The sequence below is a fragment of the Protopterus annectens genome, chromosome 5.part0 (genome assembly GCF_019279795.1).
Source record: "Protopterus annectens isolate FY-2018-M chromosome 5.part0, PAN1.0, whole genome shotgun sequence".
Classification (NCBI taxonomy): domain Eukaryota; kingdom Metazoa; phylum Chordata; order Ceratodontiformes; family Protopteridae; genus Protopterus; species Protopterus annectens.
Window position 1 is genome coordinate 1,131,464,241 of NC_056735.1, and position 20,646 is coordinate 1,131,484,886.

Consider the following 20,646-nt stretch of genomic DNA (forward strand, 5'->3'; position numbering starts at 1 on the left):
TGTCAGGCAGAGATCACCTCTGAGTAGGCGGTATACATCCCAAATGGGGCATTGTACTCTATGATGGGTCTGATGAGTGACGAGTAGAGGGGCACAATTACCTCTTTTGATCTGGATGTGAACCCTTTTGTGATTAGGTGGGCCATGTAGAAAGATTTTCTAACCACTTCGGCAATGTGATTATCAAAGGTGAGATTACTATCTACTTGGGTCCCCAGATCCCTTATTACGTCTTCTGGATTTAGGGGACTACCACCTATGTGGTAGTTTGTGGGTACTTTGTTTTTTCCAAAGGGGATGACTATGCACTTTTTGGCATTTAGCTTGAGGCCATGATTTTGACACCAGGTATCCATCTCTGTGAGACCCTTTTGGAGGATGTCTCTGTCAGCCGGAGAGTCAGTTATAGCCCTTAGTTTGCAGTCATCTGCAAACTTTGTCAGCCATAGCCCTCCTGTACTTGCCTGTACCTCTGAGAAGTATATGCTGAACAGGAGGGGTCCTAGGACTGAGCCCTGGGGAATGCCACTTGTAACTGGTTTAGAGTCGGACCTAGCTCCTGCAACTCTCACCATGTGGGTTCTGTCCATGAGCCAGTTGGCAACCCATCTTGTGATGTAGGGGTTTATGTTCAGGCTGGTGAGCTTGTCTATAATACCAGAATGGGGAATGGTGTTGAAGGCCTTAGCAAGGTCTAGGTAGGCTTTATGTACCACCTTTCCCTCGTCTATAGCCTTGGTAAATGTCTCAAAGAAGTCCACCAGGTTTAGGAGGCATGATCTGCCCTTAACAAAGCCAAACTGGGTAGGGTCCAGTGTTTGAAAGTTTCCAATGTCTTTGTTAATGACTTCCATGATGATGCGCTCCATAGCCTTGCAGACCAAGCTAGTCAGGCTTATAGGGCGATAGTTCCTGGGGTCTGTTGTGGTTCACCTTTGTGGAGTGGAATAACCGTTGCTGTGCGCCACTCTATGGGTATGTAACCTGTGGAGAGGCTGAGTTTGAACAGTGTGTTTAGGTGAGGGGTTAGTTCGTCTTTGAGCTCATGTAGGACACAGCCCGGGACACCGTCTGGCCCCATTGATGCTGTGTTTTTGGCTTTGGAGAGGGCTGTTTTATTTATTTATTTTTATTTATTTATTTTACATTTGTTGACCGGGCTAGTCTAACTGGATATATGTCCATTTTCAATAGAGGCCCGGGGAGAAAAGCTCCAAGGAAAAAACTTACAATTTAATAGAGAATAACATCAAAACAGTTTTATACAGCAATGATTGTACCATAAAAGCAGTATAATTTTAGCATAACCTGTTAGCTAAAGAAATTCTTAAAAGAATATAAAAAAATAGAAGAAATAAAAGGTTTTTTTTTTTCAATTCTAACCTACTCTTAAGTTGGTTAACGTCTACTGCATTTACATTTACAGTTTACATTTGTTGACTGGGCTAGTCTAACTGGATGCAAGTCCATTTCCAGTAGAGGCCCGGGGAGAAAAGTTCCATGTATTTGTACAGAGTAAATAGATGCTAAAAGAATAGAAGTTGTACAGTGTTATCAAAGAAATCAAAGAAAATATAAGATAATACAAAAGTTTTAACTAATACTGTATAATAGTAATCCAGTTCTTTAAGGTACAGAGATAACTTTTACATTTATACATAAAATTTGTGTACTATAGGATATATTGTTAATTTGTAATAGGTAGTAGATGTGTGTACTATAGGATACATTGTTAATTTGTAATAGGTAGTAGATGTGTATACTATAGGATACATTGTTAATTTGTAATAGGTAGTAGATGTGTGTACTATAGGATACATTGTTAATTTGTAATAGGTAGTAGATGTGTGTACTATAGGATACATTGTTAATTTGTAATAGGTAGTAGATGTGTGTACTATAGGATACATTGTTAATTTGTAATAGGTAGTAGATGAAGAAAGGGTGAGAAGAGTGAGTGGGGGGGGCAGAATTAGTCAGGGTTAGTACAGGAGCATAGCCAGTGATTATTGAGATATGGTTTTAGTTGTTTTTTAAAAAGAAAAAGAGAGGTCTGAGCTGTGATATCAGAAGGAAGTTGATTCCATAGTTTTCCTACAGAGTTGGAGAATAAGGAGTCACCTGCTGAGTTGTTGGATTTAGTAGTATTAATCAGCAGTTTGTTTGAGGAACGTAGATTTTTGAGATTGTTATAAGGTGTGATGAGGCTAGAGAGTATAGGAGTGTTGTTAGGTTGATACAGGGTCTTATGAGCTATTGTGAGCTGGTGAAATTGAAGCTGGTTAAGGAATTCTAGCCAGTTTAATTGTTTAAGATTAAGGCAGTGATGTGTTCTGAAAGGAGAGCCTGTAGCAAATCTAGCAATATTATTATAGGAAGTTGTTAGTTTCTTTAGGTTGTTTTTTGAGATAGTATAAATGTTAGTTTGGAGTGTCTGTGATTTCAGGGACTCTACATTCTTCTGGTATGGTTATGGGCCCATTTGGGGGTGAGAGGGTGGTGAAGTTTGCGCTGAACCTGTCTGCCAGGATGTTGGCAATATCGGTCAGTTCAACATTCCATACAAAATGTTGTACACGGCAAAATAAATAAATACAAATTGAAAAAAAGGATGGCAACAGCTTCTGGGAAATGTTTTTGTTAAGGCATGATGGTAAAGAAACAGAGTAACACAATTATAATCCCTTGAATCATTACCAGACACATTCAGAATGCAGTTATATCCCCACTAAAGGATGAATACCACCCTTGCCCACTACAGTATGCTGAAGTGCTCTTGTTTGAAGGTAACTTATTTACTCATTACTTAAGGAGCGGTGTCTACATTTAGAGCATGGCTATCATTACTTTTGTATAGAGTAACTCTTAAAATAGTATTGCTCATATGTTAATAATCACTACATTAGCAATTCACCTGTTTTTAGTTTATTAACAAGCCAGGGGTGAATGAATGTTTGAAGTATCAGTTATCTAGTTGTACCCTGGGGCCTCCAAACCGGAGCTCCTGCTATATTTGGATCTATTACGTTATAACGAAGCATACCACTGCTGTATATGTGTGATATATTCTGTAACACCTGCTTTTACGTATTTTTGAAATGTTTATTTTAACTGTTCTAAATACATCTATCTGTTATATTCTGTAAATACTTGATATCATGCAATTTTTAAATGTTTAATTTAACTGTACTGTATAGAAGCTACGTTGTTCTCTTCCATGCTCTATACCCTGTGTTTTATATTTTGCTTCTTTTTTTCTCCTAACCCATCTCTCTTTATGTCTCCTTTCAGCATTGTCTTCTAGTGCTTCTTATCGGGTCCTACCCTCCCTGCTGAATTTTTCACTCAATTCCCTGAAAACATTAAGGAGGCCTATACTGTCGGCACCCAAGAAGCACCCCAGCAACCATCCAAGTGATTGTCAACTGGTTAGCTGCTAATGTGTTAACCTTTGCTGTATGTCCACTTTTTTGCTATTTTTAGCCTAATAGTTTCCTAAGGTGAGCAGCACACTCGCGGACCCATCCTTGGTTGTCCTCCCCCAACCTTATATACTAGCATTTGCTACAGTTTCCCTCTCCCTCTATCTCTAATCAAACTGTTATACTCCTTATAGCCCCTGCTTGTCTACAATCCCTGAGGTTTCCTACCCTAAATAACAGTACATTTACTGCCTTCTCTATCCTTGATTATCCTTCTTTTCTCCACTTATGCTCTCAGGTTATTGTGATTAGCTCTTCTATTTCCCCCTCTCACCTTTTGTCTTACCCCTTGTGACTTTATCTGGTCCCTATCTTTCTTCCTGTATAACTACTTCTCCCAGCGACTACATTCTTACAGCTTGTTGTTGCTTAACTCCAAGCTCCTAGCGTTGTTCTTTTTTTCTTACCTGTACCCCTTAACTCTAATGTGAAGCCTATTTCTCTTTTGTTCTTTTCCCTGCTACAAAAGTTACTTCCTATCTCACTTTTTTCTCTCTCCTTACTCTTACATTCTCATTTTACTCTCTCTTTACAAACTAAGTGGTGTCTCAATTCCTCAGCTGGACTGATTGCCTACGCTCTCTCTCCCCTCTGACTGTTTCTGCCCCGCTCCCCTCCCTACCCCCTTATCCCACCCACCCCACGCACCTCTACCCTTATACCTCACAGTCCACACCCCCTTCTTAACGCACCTATCAGGTACTACTACCTCATTTGTAACTCTTCCCTCATAATTCTTTCCAATTCCCTCCCCACACTTCTTATCTCCCATCCCTCTTATACTCAAACCTATCCAGTAACTCTTACCTCCTAGCCTCCTCCTCCTATAAGATATATCTACTCCACCCTTTACCACTTTAATCTCTTCCCCTCCGCCTCTCACCATGTCTCTAACCACTACCACTTCTACTTCCAAAACCCTATAGCAAAAAATATCTTAACTAAACTAGTAGCCCTGATAATTGTTTCCCTATTATTCACACTTCCTTACCTCTTGACTTGCTATGAAATAAAACTTAATTACCACCTTACAACCATTTCAAAGCAAACTGCATCTGAACTCATATCCCTAAACTATAACCACTCTAACATTACGTCTACCTCCTCCTACCTTCTAGCCAAATATCATAGACTATCCCACACCAAATGTAATAATCTCATGTCCAGGAAACTAAAGGACAAACTTAACCTAACAATTAAACCACACTCAATACACAAGCCCACTATCCTGACAGATGGTGATATACACCCAAACCCTGGTCCTTTGAACATCCCTACCAAAGAAACCACAATAATTTCTAACTCACCCCTTCCACTACCAATCTCTAACTCTAACACTTTACTTTTAGGACACCTTAATATTCAAAGTGTCAACAACAAAATTACTCAACTTCACTCTCTTTTGCAATGTCACTCTTTTGACATCCTCTGTTTAACAGAAACCTGGTTAAAACCCTACACTAAAGATACTGAAATCATTCCCCCAGGCTACAACATCCTTCGATTAGACCGCAATACTCGTAAGGGCGGAGGAGTAGCTCTCATTTTTAAAACCGGACTTAATATTTCCACAATACCCTATAACCCTCCTGAAAACACCAACACTGAACTCCTCATAACTAAGCTACAACTTAACCCTAATAAAGCCATCTACATTATCTGTACATACCTTCCACCTGGTAATAACTCCACAAATATAGAAAGTATTCTTAGTTGGGCTTCAACCAATCACCCACAAGAAACTATAATACTTGGAGACTTTAACCTTGATTGGTTCTCAGTTAATTCTAACAACCCAGCCTCTCATATTAATCTCCATGGCTTTACCCAAACCATAAACACCACCACTAGAACTAATAAAACCAACAATAAAGAAAGTATACTTGATTGGATCCTGGTTAACAAACCCCAACTTAATTACCTAGCAGGAACCCTGCCTGATGATATCAGTGACCATAACTTAACCTATATCATTAGGCAAAAGAATATCACTACAAACACCCCTTCAGTCAGGACTGTGCGTAGTAATAAACATTTTAACACCACTCTATTTAAAACTGAGCTAAAGGCATGTGACTGGAATCCACTAAAAACTCTTCCCCTTAATGAAGCAGTTCAATACTTTAATACCAAATTCTTAACAATCTTAGATAGCCATGCCCCAAAACGGATTATCAGAATAAAAGCTAAACCAGCCCCCTGGCTATCAAAAGAAACAAGACAGAAAATATTACTCAGAAACAAACACTGGCTAAAATGGAGAACAAGTAAACTACCCTCAGATCATCAAACCTTTAGACACCTAAGAAACAATACCAAAAAAGCTATTCTTTCTGATAAAAAACATTACTATTGTAACCTCCAGCAATCTAATCAAAATAATCCCCAAAAATTCTGGGCAACATTAAACAAACTTCTTCACCCTGGACAAACTTCCACTCCCTCCCCCTTGGGATCGGACAAAATTTCTTCCCTTGAAACTGCCAACACTTTCAACTCCTTTTTCACTGATACTATCAACTCACTAGCCTCTCACCTTTCTCCTGATAACTCTAATTTTCCTCAACTTGCCTCCTCTAATCTTCCAAATTTTTCTATACAGCCCACCTCTACTACCTTCATCCTAAAATGTATTCAAAAGCTTAAACCATGTACCCCATCAGCTGACCAACTTCCATCTGAATTCCTTCAAAAAGCAGCCACTGAAATAGCCTATCCCATATCTATTCTTATAAATAGAACCATTAAAGAAGGAAACATCCCTGATATCTGGAAAATCTCACATATTATACCATTACATAAGGGAGGAAACTCTACAGAATATTCTAATTATAGACCCATTGCCCTCCTGTCTCCACTAGCAAAAATCATGGAGAAATGTATTCACCACCAACTAATGAATCACTTAACTAAACATAACATACTATCTCATTGCCAACATGGATTCAGACCTTTTCATAGTACTACCACTGCTCTCCTTTCCTTCACTGACTTCATTAACAAGAACCGCAACAATAATACCCTTTCCTCAGCACTTTTCATTGACCTATCAAAAGCTTTTGACATGGTCAATCACCCTCTCCTCCTAAAAATCCTGGAATCACTTGCTATTGGACCAAATACTATCCAATGGTTCACCTCCTATCTTTCTAACAGGAAACAAGCTGTCCTCTGGGAAAGTAAACTCTCCTCTCTTCTCCCAATCTCATTCGGTGTACCACAAGGCTCAATTCTTGGACCCCTTCTTTTTTCCCTATTCATAAATGACTTACAAGTAGCTATTCCACAAGCTACGTGCATACAATATGCAGATGACTCCACACTCATTTGCTCTGCTAAAACTATCCCAGAGCTTCAAACTATTACTCAAAAGGTATTCCATACTGTTGAAACATGGTTCTTAAAACGCTGCCTACTTCTTAATGCCAAAAAAACAAAACTCCTCCTTTTCAAACCCACTACCAGATCCCCCCTTTGGACTTCTCTATCTCTTCTATTAACAACACTCTCATATCACCTGACTCTACTACCAAACTGCTAGGTGTGACTATTGACAACAATCTTACCTTTGACTATCACATAAACAACACTATTAAAATGGTACATAGGAAACTGGGCTCCCTCTATAGAATTAAAACTTTCTTATCCCCTACAGCCAAAGCTACCTTGGCACACTCTCATCTCATTTCCACTCTTCTCTATGCCTCACCAATCTATACTAACCTGAAGAAATCTAATCTTTCTAAATTGACCACCACATACAATAGTATAGCGAGATTTGTTACTGGTAATCAATTTAGAACTCACCACTGTCTGAACCTACAACAACTTCACTGGCTTGAATTACAAAACATGTTGCTTCTCTCCCAACTTCCCATCATCCAAAGAACTTTTTATCAGCCAAACAACACTCCTTCATTTTCTAATCTCTTCACCCCTTATTCTAACCTGAACTCACTTCGCTCCTCCAGCAAACTCCTAGTTACTGCTACCAAATCCAATAACCTTGCAGGAGACTCCCTCTTCTCTAACTCCATTGGTAAACACTGGAACTTACTGCCCACTGAACTGACTTCTGTTTTATCTCCAGTCCTTTTTAAACAAAAACTTAGACTTCACCTTACAAAACACTGGCTATGTCCCTGCCTTAACCCAGACTGAAACCTGATATTCGATTATTCCTAGTTCCCCTTTATCTCTGTAACTTCTGCTACCCTCTATTTTACTTCCTCACTACTCTATCTTTTACCCCTCCTTTATACCTTCTTCTTCCTGTTTATATTACTCAATTTACTGAGGTTTCAGATAAATATCTACTCTACTTCCATACTGTCTTTTCATGTCCTTCTCTCTTTCTTATGATGTTTTCTATGCTAAATAAGCTATGCTTGTGTTTTGCCTACAAGAACAATGAGTACATTATTGTACAAATGTTAATTCTGAATACAATAAGTTTGATATAATATATTTTTTGTTTTTATGTTTTCTCTTTATTGCATCTTATGTAATTAGTTACTATGTCTTTGTGGAGCTTTTCTCCCCGGGCCTCTGCTGAAAATGGAAATAGTTCCAGTTGGACTAGCCCGGTTAACAAATGTAAAATAAAATAAAAATAAAATAAAATAATAATATATTCCTGGAGTTCTAAGTACATATTGCACAAACAGAAGAAAACAGCCAACATCTTGGACTTCCACTGCTTTGGCTGATTGTCTTTGGCTCTAGTTTGCTCTTTATTGTGTAAACAAAGCATTTGAAAAGCCTTGACATCCAAAGTAACAATTTAAGTTGGCTAATGGGGACTGCTATATTGTATTAATTTTAGATTATTTTACTAGGTACCTACAAATGTTTCAGGCTGGCAAGTACATTTAAGTGTGTCTGCTTAAAGGTGTATAAGGCTAGGGATATTATGGTCCCTGTGCTGCTTGCCAGTATTGTTCCTGTATTGCTATGTACAGAAATATGATTAGTCTGAATCTACAGATAGACTTACAGACAGGCAGACACACACACACACACACACACACACACACACACACACACACACACACACACACACACACACACACACACAAGTAATCAAATACTCAGTTAATTCCCACTTGTCATAAAGCAATCTGACCCATTATAACACATTCAACTAAAAAAAAGAAGTTAATCAAAATAAGACAAATAAGGGGAAAATCCTATCTGCATTAATCATACTTAAAATAGAAAACTTATAAAATGAACAAATAAATAAAAATATTAAAGCATTGCATTCTTTAGTCATAAAACATAGCAAAAAAGTACACTAAAATCACAATTCATAACTATTTCTTCCTCAATATGTACACACACTATAGAAGCTCAAATCAGTAATACAGCACAATTTGACAGTATCTCAAAAATAAAGTTACTTTTACCTTTAATATATCCAGCAGCTTCCATGAATGTTTATATTTACTAACTGTTCTGATAGCCATCATTTTCTGCAAAGATGTCTTTCAAATGACCCCCCTCAAAAACATATCTACTACCTGTGTCACAAAACATGGCCTTTATCCTAGCACATGGCTCAGGGGGACCATTTTCCTTTCTCAGAACCTGCACAGACCATTCTTAAAAGAAATACTACCACTACTACTAATATTAATATTAATAGATTCATAGGTTTGTAATAACCTTATGGCCAAAGACCATCAAGAACTGGAACTTCCACAAAGATAGCTTACTACAAGTATGTAAGGCCTAAACAACATGTCTTATATGGATCATCTCAAAGCCCTGTCACCATAGTCTATATCCTACAGACTGCTTAGGTTCATAGGGTCATAGGAGGTTACTAGGCTAGCAGCTCTAGAGACCTTACAAACCTAGCCATGTTAATCCCGAGTTGCCTCAATTGTCCTTGGTTAGATGGACGTAATTCACAGAGTGAGTCTATGAATAACACCAACTACCCCTGTCCATGAGGGACATGAGTACCATCTCCAGAGTGAATTTGCGGTCTCCCATCCATTTGTCTATGTTGCTCTTGAATAGGGTCAGTGTGGAGATCTGTTTCATGTGAATTGTTTATTTCAGAAGAGAGGCAATCTCTTGGGGATATATCTGTCTCTCCAGCATGTTGTGATAATATCACAGGCTAGGTTAAGATCCCTAGAGTGAGTGACTTTTGTGTCATTTTACTTGAGGGTGTGCAGCATATCTATCAGGGCAGGCACAAGTCGGCTCTCAGCAGCCTATATGATACAGAGTACAGTGACAGGGCTTTCATTCTATCCACACAAGTCATGGATTAGAGGCCCTGTATTTTCTTGGTGAGAAACCTCTGTGGTCTCTCCAGCTGCTGTACATGTCCACTGAGGTACATGCAGAAGGCATTGTACTCTATTAATGGTCTGATAAGGGTCAAGTACAATGGAGTTATAACATCCTTAGACCTGGATGCAGTGCCCTTACTTATGAGATGCACAATGTAGAAGGCTTTCCTTACCACTGGGGAAACTTGGTGGTCAAAGTTCAGATTACTATCTGCCTGTGTACCCAGATTTCACGCCATTGGCTTTGAACATAGGGGGGTACTGTCAATATTGTAATTAGCAGGGAATTCCACTTTGCCAAAGGGGATAATAATGCACTGTTTTCCTTTTAGTTTTAGACAGTGGCTTTGGCACCAGTCATTTGTCTGTGTTAGGCCCTCCTGTAATATGTTAGCATTGTGTGGGGACTCAATGACTGCATTCAATTTGCAATTGTCAGCAAACTTGGTAAGCCAAAGGCCATCTACTTTAGCCTGGACTTCAGAGAAATAGATTCCAGACAGTAAAGTGCCAGGCACAGATCCTTGTGGTACACCACTGGTGATGGCTCTACTGGTAGAGGTGGAGTCACCAACTTTGATACTGTGTGTTTTGTCAGTCAGCCAATTGGCTACCTATCTAGTGAATAAGAGTTAATCCCTAACTGAGAGAGTTTTTCAATGACACCTGAGTGATGGATTATGTCAAAAGCCTTGGCTAGGTGACGATAGGCGGCATGCACTATCTTACCTTCATCCTGGGCTTTGGTGACTTTCTTGAAGAAGTCCACCATGCTTAATAATCATGATCAGCACTTAATGAAGTCAAATTGGGTTGGATCTAGAGTTTCAAGGTCAGCTATGTGCTTGTTGATAAGGTCCATGATGATTCTTTCCATGACCTTTGTAAATGAGACTGGTTAGACTTATGGGTCTATAGTTCCCTGAGTATGTTAATGGTCCCCCCTTTGTGCAAGAGGATTACTGTTTCTGTTCTCCACTCCGCTGTAACAAAGCCAGTTCTCAGTCTGTGGTTAAAGAGAGTGCTAAGTGGGTCTGCTAGGTCCTGTTTTAGATTGTTTAATAAGCATCCTGGGATGTTATCTGGTCCCACTGAGGCCGTGTTTTTGCCTCAATGGGGAGGGCAGATAAGCTCTGATCTCTAGAGATACTAAGCAGAAGACTGATGTCAGGTATTCATTGGGCCTGGGGGTTGAAATTTACACCAAGTCTGTCAGCTAGCAGATTGGTGACTTCCTCCTGTGCAGTATGAGTGGTATCATCTATTACCAGTTCTGTACAAAGATGGCCATTCCCGTTTAGGTTATGGACATAATTAAAGAATTCCTTATGATTACCCTTATTTATAGATGTTATTTTAACTTCATACTTAGCTTTAGAGGATATCATTAGATTTCTGATTTGCTTGGTTGAGCTGAGGAAGGAATCCTTCATCTGCTGAGTCAGTTCCCTCTTATTCTTAGCAGGTTCTTCCTCTTGTTATATAACCTGTTTATACTTGAGGTCCACCAAGGTGGCTTGTTTTTTCAGAAGGACCCAGTTTTGATCTGGTCAGGTACAGCAGAGTCTATACAGCTGCTTAAGTGTTTGTACAGGGTATCTGTCCATACCTCTGCATAAGAGTCATTAATGTCTGTGAGTGTGGGGGGTGTAAAACTTTTTATACCATCATTTAGTAGTCTGAAGTTAACTTTGGAAAAGTTCTTCAGTTTCTTTGCTCCCGTGGGCATGTCAGGTCCAATAGTAACTTCGAATGAGACCTTTTTATGTTCTGACCTTTCCAGGGAAGGCATCACATAGAGAGGAGTCCAGTGACTCCCCATGTTGGTGAATACTATCTCTAGGATATTTGAGCCCCTTGTGGGGCTGCAGACTATCTGTTACAGAACATTTGAATTAACAAAGTTCAGGAACCTCTGAGTGAGCATGTTTGCTCTCGTATATGTCACCCAGTGGATAGAAGGATAGTTGAAAGCACCAATGACTAAGGTGTTGGACTGCATGGAGAGTGATTCCAGTAAGTTCAGGTAGGTGGTGTGCTTTTCTTGGTTCATGTGGAGGACCTATAGCTAGCAATGATGTGGTAGGGTATTTTGCCTAGAGTTAATTGGATATGGAGTAGTTAAAGACAGTCATACTGTTTGACATGTCTTCAGGTGTACTTGGCTTTAATGAAAATGGATATCCCTCCACTTCTGGTTCTTTCACACACATTGGAGGTCTAAATGTGTGGAAGGCATTGTAGCCTTGCATGGCTGGGATGCTCTCCATGGCCTTGAACCATGTCTCAGTGACTGCACAGATGTCAGCATCTTCCAAGGTGTAGCATGTTTCCAGGGAATGTAATCTTGAGGAATTCCCCCATATTTATACAACCTAGTAAATAATAGATATAATGGTAGTATAAGTTCTTGCTGAAGTGTTCTTAGGTCATTGTTACTTATTCCATCTCCTCCCATGGCTTTGTTTGGATCCAGTTTGCATAGATCTTTCTCAGTATAATCTATTTTGATTCCAGTATCTGAGCTTACCTGGATATCCCTAGAACAACGTATCACCCCCTTTGTGGAGCCAAACTGTTTTGCATAAGATTTTGTAAATATATCTGTGATCTGTTGTGTCTGAGAATAAATTTTGGAATCTACACACAGTTTAGCAATTTGTATGTCTTTACTCCTACATCTGATGTATCTATAAAATGGTTCCCTATTATGCTCAATATCTTTATATACATTTTCTTCAAAATTTTCTCAATCTTGTCTCACACTGTGCTTAATTTGTTTGTTCAGCTTGTTTATTTCAATTTTCAAAGTTGCATTTTGACTTCTTTTCCATTTCTTATATTTTTTGTCCCTCTCCTTAATTAGGTATCTTGTTCTTATGGAAATATATCTCCCTGATGTCGTATGCCTAGATCCTGATGTCAAACATTTCTTTGATTTTTTTTGCACTGAAACAATTTATATTTCAAAATTTTCCTCATTAATTCTGCATTTTTTCCACTGAACCCATCACTCCAGTTAGTTTTACATTGTGACTGTTTTGCTTCCATATAATATGTAATTAACCTACTGTGCATTTGTTTAGATATCAATTTGACAGAATTATCTAGCAACAAATTAACTTTTATTACCACATGATCACTGCACATCAATAGTGGTAAAACCAAGCGGGCTAAGTAGGGCTGGCTGCCGACTGCCCCCCCTCAAAAAAAAAAAGAAAAAAAAAATGAAAAAATTGATATTTGATGGTGTAGTAGTAGCATTGTTGCCTCACAGCTGCAGTTCCAAGTCAAGTCAGACTGTCCTTAAAAAAAATAAAAAAAAAAATTGACAGCATTTTTTTTTCAGACTTTCAGGTTTCTGATGTTTTAATTAATTCCGTATTTTGATGGTGCAGTGGTAGTATTGTTGCCTCACAGCTATAGGTTTTCTGGTTTGATTCTTGGTTGGGGTGGCTTCTCAGAGTTCTTCAGGTTATTTAATTTGATTCCTTTTTTGATTGTGTGGCAGTGGTGATATGCCACACAGCGCTAGGTTTTTTGGGTTGTTTGATTCTTGGTTTGGGGTGGCTTCTGGTCTGCATCTCCTCCCTGTGTTTGTGTGGATTTGCTCTGGTGCCCTGCCTCTGCTCAACTTGGTTTTGTTTTGACTTTGTTTTGTTCTCAAACTTCATGTTGCATTTGAATTCTTTTTTTCACTAGCTTTTGAAATACATAGTATAGGTTTTTTTTTTTTTTATTTTAAATTTATTTATTTTTTTGAATTTATTATTTTAAGCCGTCCAGGTTTTTATGCCCTTTGTTCAGCTATGGCAAGAACTGAATTCACTGAATATGGACTGTAGAACTGAATTGAATACAACTAAGATTTACTGATAAAGAATTACTGTATGTTACTGAGCATATTTACTGATAGGGGTGTTATATTTACTGTGCATATTTACTAATAATGTTGTGCATATTTACTAATAATGGTGGACTGGAGAATTGTGTATATTGGTATATAATTACTGTGGTGGTCTGTGTGTGTATTTAAATATAATTGGTAATAATGTAAAGTCTGAGGAGTCTTTTTTAGTTTTATGTTTATGGTTTATGCAGTTTTGCATTGTTTTGTATTGTTTGGTGCATATTAAATGTCAAAAAAGTTACTGGAAAATTTGTACAAAATTAATAAAGTTATTGTATTTGTACTGTATGTGTGCTTTGTATTAAAATTTAGTACAATGAGGAAGGTGTATGTAAATGCACATAAAAACAACCCAAAATAAAGGTTTCTGATTTGAAAATAAATCAAATTCTGCCTTTATCTGCCACTGGCAAAATGTATTTTCTTTGAAGGTGGGTTTCAATGATGAGTTTTTTCATGTGAGAAGTTTTTATTTTGTTTAACAGATTACTTAATGTTTGTGCTGTAAAATACAAATACTAAAAAAATCAAAATGAAAAATAAAATGAAAAATAAAACTTTCAAATGAATAGATATGTAAATAGTAAATTGAATTAGATGGATATGGTAAAAATAGTTGATAATGAGAGGGAATTGTTTAGAAGGCAGAGGCTCCAGTTCAACCATTATTTTGTCAGGGGCAGACAGACAAACTCAACAGGCCAACAACTGAACCATCATCTCATGAATAGATAGATTTTCTTATTTTATTTTTTTTTTTTTTCTTTTGGTTTGTTGTTTGTTTGTGTTTAAATTTTAAATAATTTTCATTTCTAAATAATAAGTTTCAGACAATATAACCTTCAAAAACATTCATAAAATGCATGTTAGCGTTCTAAGTACTGTCTCAATTTATACTACAAGGCAATTTATAGTTTTTTTATTTTATGTATATATATATATTGCCTTTGTTCAGATTTACTGCATTAACAGGTTGAGAGGTACAGTTGAGAAAATTTTTGCTTACCAAATTATTTTATAGCCAACCTCTCAGCTGTCCTCAATTTTGTCCCAAATGTTGAAATTCCCCTCTTCCCCTAATAATCCCTAAATAAGCAATTTTGGAAGAAAAAAAACATGGAGGGTTTATTATTAAGAAATAACTCAAATCAAAGTTATAGATTTACTTGAAATGCATGTAGATTTTTTTATTTTGTCAGCAAACTGGTAAGAAAATGACTGACATTTGAGTTTTTTTTGGTTTACAGAAAAATTCAAGTCAAATTAATATTATATCTATTATTATTCTTTCTAAGTTTATTAGAGCAATATTCCTTCTTGTTTTGCCTGTTGTCACTTCTGTCCACTTCTTGTTGCTTTGTCCACTCTTCTGTACTCTTGAAGTTGGGGGAAATGAGAGAATTGTGTCAAAATGACACAGGGCCATCACAGTCATCAAGAGATTTGCTTGTTGCACCCCACTCCCCCACCAGTGAGTGACTCTGTGACTCCATGTGCAAGCAAGAGGCAGAGTAGTTATCTACCTGGGGAGGGGACACACTGCATACTATACTGGCTGGGCTTCATCTGTCCTTGATTTTGCAGAATGGTCTGGTTTCTTCTATATTTTTTTGTTATTTTGGTTTTATTTATTACTAAAAGTGCCTGTTGCTCTGTGTTTAAGTAGTTTACTTTAAATGACCATAATAGGTGAAGCTTGTCTGACATTGTCAGAGTAAGCTTTAATAAGTATACTAACTGTTAACTGTTAACAATTAGAAAGCCTCTGCTGTTTGTTGCCATGCAGAGAATACTTGACTAGATAATGTATAAGCCTTGGGTATTAAAGGACAGATTCCATTATTTTAAAAGCTCATTACACTTGTTGGAGACTTTTCACAACCTTTTGTTTCCATCTAGATATTAAGTAAGCTGTCATGCAGTCATGCAATTGAATTGAAATATTTTTTCTTTCTCTATTTTTTTGTTTTTGTTTTGATTGGACTCATAATATGATGGTTTGCCCAGGGTATTTAATTTAATTTAGTTTTTTTTTTTTTTGTGCATATAGCTCCCCCCCTTTGTTGACCACACCCACACCCCCTCCCCCCCCCCCATCATTCGTCTCCTGCAGCCCCCCTGTGATTTGAAGTCACCAGCCGCCACTGGGTAAAACTTGACATGAAGTAACAATAATTTCTTAGGAACACAAACAATGCCTAGTATGTTCCTTTCCCTGGTAGTTTTTTTTTTTTTTTTTTACAATCTGAAGCAATTGCTGCTCATGAACATAGGTTGTGAATAATTTCCTTACCAAAGTTGTTGAGTCAAATTTACCAGAAACAGACTGGAGTAATATTAATTACCCAGTCACTATTATTCTTCCTTCCTGTGTTTCATGCAATTCCTTTAGGTCATCAGCACTTGACTTTGGTGGTCTACACACTCCAACAATTGTTATATGATCCAGGATTGTCTTTACTGTCACAATTTCACAGTCTATAGTATTGGTGTTATCAATGAACATGTAATATCACTGAACATGTAATAATCACAGGTCTCATAATGATCTTTAACCCCTATCATAACACCCCCACCTGATTTTTTTGTTAGAATGTCTGTTACAGTAAAAACATTTACACCCTGACAGAACTGGTTTCCAATCATTGTTCTTTAAGCATGTTTCACAAACAATATCAACATCAAACTTGTGGGAATGTAGCAAATTTTCCAGTAATAAAACTTTATTACTAATGCTCTGAGCATTAACAACCATCAGAGATGCATCAAATGTCTGTGAACTGTTAAATTTTCATCCTGGCAAAAATCTTGCCTTGTGTTTGTCAAATATTGCAAAATATCTGCTGCAAAAATTCTCTTCCCTGATTTTGACAAATGCATGTCATCCTATCTAAACATGCATTCCCAAAAATTAGCCTCGGATACTCTACACATTTCCAGTTTTTTTTAAAACAGGACATTTTTTTCATGTAGGTATTTACCCCAAAATTAATTTCATTCATGGCAACCTGACTATCCTTTCTATATGTGATTTCTGAAAAATACATCCTAACACCAGTACAATACTATCTAAGAGTGCTGTAAGTTCTCTACTAACAGTCAGAGAGTCCTTGTGGATGAGATCATTTGTACCACCATGTATAAAAACAGATCCATACTTCCTTACATTAAGGTGTTCTAAGGCTTGTCTAACATCCTCTATTTTGCTCCTGGCAAGCATAACACGATTCAAAGTTCATTATCTTCTCTGCAAATATAAGTATCAGTTCCTCTAATAATTTAATCTCCAATTACAAAAATATCTTTTTTGACCAGATCTTAAGAATCTTCAACATCTAATTCAATAGTATCTGCTCTATCAATTGTTACAAAGGAATGATCTTCATCACCATTAGTATTATTAATCACATTGTTTTCATTGTGTATTATATGTGCAAGCATACAGTTCTCTGCCAGCTTGCTTTGTACATGTACAGCTTGAGCCATGTTTTCAATGCCTATCTTTCTCCTCTTTTTTTCTTACAGTGATGTTCTTCAGTCCTTCCACATTCAATTTTGATTTCTTCCTTTTCACCTGACACTTGCTTCTTTTTTCTACCTTCTCTTTTGGAAACATGCTGTGTTCTTCTGTAGACTAAAGATTTTCTGATAGAAAAATGTTATAATTCCCTGTAATCTGCGTGTTACATAACAAAGCAGTGTCCTTTTAAGTATGTATTCTCTTTACTTTACAGACATTTATCAGTTTCCTTTTCTTCTATTTGTTCTGGACTTCCCCGTTTCCTTTTTTGTTGTTTTATTTGTTCCCTTCTAAACACTCTGAAACCTCAGATTGCTGAATACTTGTATCGAGAATTCTAAATTTGTCTGGGGCATCATTTTGTTTCATAGGGGTTGAGTGATCTTCATAGACAATAGACGCATCCTTTCCTAAATGTGCTCTATTTATTCTTTGCCTAACATTATTTATCTCACCAGTCCAGTCATTAATATATGTAACAACAGTTCTCCAAGTCGTGCCAATTGTAAAACTGCAATCATCATCAGTAAATCTAGATTTAGTACCAATAATGGTAAGTAAATGATCTAACTTTTGACATGAGGAACACAGATCGCCAGTGTTATCAGGTGTTACCTTTAAATATTCATAGCATTTATTACACTGTACAAGACAGTTGTGCTTTAGCAAATCATTAATGGCATACTCATTTAAGGAAGCCATATTCAGCTTCAAATTAATAAAAAAAAATAAAAGGAATAATCAAAATCAGTTACCACAGAATTCAAAGAGAACTTAAATCAACTTCTGTGAGAAAAATCACACAAACAATATGCAACTAAATACTAAATTAAGTACAGTAAATTTGTTGCTCTAACCATACAAGTTCTGCAATTCAGACATTTATTGGAACTGCAATAACATAAGTATGGCATTACAGTTCCAATAAATGCATGTCTGTGATCAAACATTGTACAGAGCATTAGGCTTTACAGAGGAAATGTGTTTACCAACAGTACCTTTTCTGGTATTGGTGCTATATTTATGTTTGATTGCCTAGTGCTTTGCTGGTGCTCTTCTGCATACACGGAAGTACCTCTCTTACAAGAATATCCTGAATGATGACAATATCACCTAGGCTGTACTTTAACATTAATGATGGTGATCTTTACTCAGAGGGCACAAAGGCTACTGAACCCTACACCTTCACATATGCCTTACTGTTCCCTGTTGCTCATGGTGACACTGATATAAAGGGCACAAATGCTATCTAGATATGAGCAGTTCTTGTAGTGCATGCCATTCCCAGACACAAAAAAGTGATGTTCATCAATAGGGTATATAGCCTGCCCTGTTGCACTACTTTAACTTTTAATTATTTCATAAATGGAGAGTGAAAGCTTCCCAGTACCTGTGTTTTACATTACAGAAGCAATGGTTTGGCATTTACTGTAGTGGTTACACTACAGTGTTGAGTGTCACTACTAAAGTAGATGCATGCACTAGGTTTTTCAAATTATTATTTAAAAAAGGAAGAAAATAACATATCGAGTATAAATGTTTTCAGTCATGATGTCATAGTACATTTACTGACTCCTGTCTATCAACACTACTAGTGATTTCACAGTACCTAACATTTAAACATTTACTATCATCTCAGCATTAAATACCAACCATTTTTTTGTGTGTTTCACATTTATTTTACCATAGGTTTTAAGCCAATGAGTACAATTTGAATTATTATGAAATGTGTTGACAATGACCATGACTCCAGGGTATCTTTAATGTATGCTACTATCCACAGGCAAGTTTAGTGAAAAGAATTGCCTGCCATTTGGATGTGTACAAAACATGCTACTTAATGCCCCCCAACCACTCTTAACAGTATGTTAATAAAATTATGGATCTAATCCAGACTTGATAAGTAGAGAAATGGATGCATGCAATACATAGGCATCTCTTTTATACAATGAATCAAATACCTTGTACTGTATGATAAAGGAACTCACTTCAGAAATTGTAGAATTGTCATTTGACATAGTCCTAACACCTTACATGTACAGTGGGGAAAAGGGCATATACCTTTTACTTGTCTTACAGTACATGGTGCCAGTACTTCAGTGAAATGAGATTCGGTGAAAGGAGTTTTCAGCAATTTGAGCTTTCAGCGATTTGGTCAGGGTGAATTCAAATTCAGTGAAATGAGCTTTCAATAAAGCAAAGTAGACTCATATATATATATATATATATTTATATATTTAATGCACTTTTTAACTTTGTAAACTCTATACAAGTTTCTGGACATTCATATAGAACATATTCAAGAATGTCATTCAACCCAGAGGATTTTGCTGCATTTCAGTCCTGGGTTACATGCCAACACATTTCTTCTGTCAACATATGAAGTTTGAGCTTACCCAATACAAAGTTACACAAATGTTGTGGGTCTGGTAAAACACTTACGATTTTTTTTAATTTCTAATGTAATAACAACTTAGTGCACATACCTTCTATCAAAAATGTTTCTAAAAGCACATACACATATGCATGTGCTGCATTATGTGGTTTATAATATGACACTACACAGGGCTATATACAAGAAGGTGACTACCAAAGAATTTTTCTGATCAACACATTAGGGTGATTAGAAGTATCTCACACTCTGGTATAATTGATAAAAGTTTGGTTGTTAGTACCCCTTTTCCCTCATGAATAGGGAAAACATGTAAATGTCCAAATATATCCTTGTTATACCAGTTATTCATATGCAAAATATAGTGGCTAAAAACTACTATGGGATGTAAAGCTAGGCTTCTTAAGATTATTACACGTCAATTGCTTAGTAAGTAGCTATGGACCTGTGATGGTGCTGTGAAAACCATAATGTGTGATAGACAGACATAGAATGAAAAGAGGTTTTCCACTGGTTTTAATGAAAGCCACACAGAATGAAAACAAGTTTACACTAGTTTGCTCATGGCTCAGTATTGAATCTAGATCCAGTCTTATGTAAACATTAAGAAAAGGAACACTGCAAAATGTTCACAATATGTTTTTCATATGACTTTAAAGGACAACAACTGGATATTAAAGCAGATTGCTCAACCTGCTGTCTCTTTTAGTCCCTGTCATTGATTCAGCCTTGAAAAATCACCCATACAGCTTTAAAAACTAATCCACTCAACTGTTTACCCTGTCAGGCTTCCTACCTTTCCGTACTGTTTTACTTTCATTTTGAAAACCAAGCTGAAAAACCTCTAGCTGGCTCTGAAATTATGTCACATCTGCCAGAACTTTTGCTCTAGCTACTGGGGACATTTCCTCCCCCAAAGTGATGTAATCCCTGCCTGATTTGCATGCTGTACAGAAGAGCCAGTGGACCTCCCACATTCTGGTGTCAAAGCTGCTTTGCCCAGCCAACTCTTAACCTAGCAAAAATGTCAAACT